The sequence below is a fragment of the Brassica oleracea genome, chromosome C8 (genome assembly GCF_000695525.1).
Source record: "Brassica oleracea var. oleracea cultivar TO1000 chromosome C8, BOL, whole genome shotgun sequence".
Classification (NCBI taxonomy): Eukaryota; Viridiplantae; Streptophyta; class Magnoliopsida; order Brassicales; family Brassicaceae; genus Brassica; species Brassica oleracea.
Genome location: NC_027755.1, coordinates 10,336,614 through 10,337,968, shown reverse-complemented (window position 1 = coordinate 10,337,968; position 1,355 = coordinate 10,336,614).

Here is a 1,355-nt window from a genome sequence, read left to right as displayed (position 1 = left end):
TCGGATCGTGCCAAACGGACCAAGAGAGAGAAGTCTCGATCATTTTGGGAAACCTTACGATCCAAGTCAATTCTGGCATGATCCAAGTCAAGTCTGGCATGATCCACGTCAAGTCTGGCATGATCCATGTCAAGTCTGGCTCGGCTGTTAACTTTGGCTTGTCGAGATGGTTGGGAAGGACGCGCACTGGTTCGGTTAGATCGGTCTTCAGGACGTGGACTTGGTCGAAGCTTCATTCCGGATGTAAGTGGGTCGAGGCGGTACACGGCTCGATCATCCTGGGCGGTACGGCTAGGAAGGCAAACTTCGGCTGAGCTGTCCTGAACGGTCTGATCTCCATTCTGGTACGGTTCCATGTACTGATCCATGGACTGAGGCGAATCAGCTACCCCCGACCGTCCACGGCTAATAGGCCACCCAAGCCCGCTCTCTCGGAACGTGGGTCCCATCTCAAAACATTGAAACTTGGAAAAATATCATACTTACCTCTCAGATCCAATTGATACGCATTGTCACTGATTAAGTATATGGAATGGTCCATCGACCCTAGGCAAGAGTTTGGACTTCCTTTCCTCCGGAAAGCGTTCCTTCCTCAAATGAACCCAAACAAGATCATGCTCCTCAAAAACGACCTTGCTTCTTTTCTTATTTGTCTTTCTCTCATAGATCTTTGTCTTGGCCGTGATGTTGGCACAGACTTGCTCAGGCAACTTCCGAATGGACTCGGCTTTCTTCTTCCCATCTGTACTAACTCTTTCACTCAAAGGCAAAGGCAAAAGATCAAGTGGAGACATAGGGTTGAAACCATACACAATTTCAAATGGAGAGAACTTAGTCGCAGAATGCACATAATGATTGTATGCAAACTCAACATGTCGCAAACATTCTTCCCAAAACCTAAGATTCTTATTAACCAAGGACCTAAGCAGTGCAGACAAAGTTCGATTCACAACCTCAGTTTGACCATCGGTCTGAGGATGACAAGTAGTCGAGAACAACAGTCTAGTTCCTAGCTTAGACCACAAAGTCTTCCAGAAATAGCTAAGGAACTTAGCATCTCGATCAGACACAATTGTTCTAGGCATGCCATGCAATCGGACAACATCTCTAAAGAATAGTTCAGCAACATGCACAACATCAGCAGTTTTATGACAAGGTATGAAATGAGCCATTTTTGAAAACCTATCAACTACCACAAAGATAGAGTCTCGTCCGGCCTTAATCTTAGGTAAGCCAAGAAAAAAATCCATAGAGATATCTACCCAAGGATGAGATGGAATGGGTAAAGCTGAGTACAAACCTTGGTTTTTCACTTTGGACTTGGCCTTCTTGCACACCACACATCGGTTGCATAT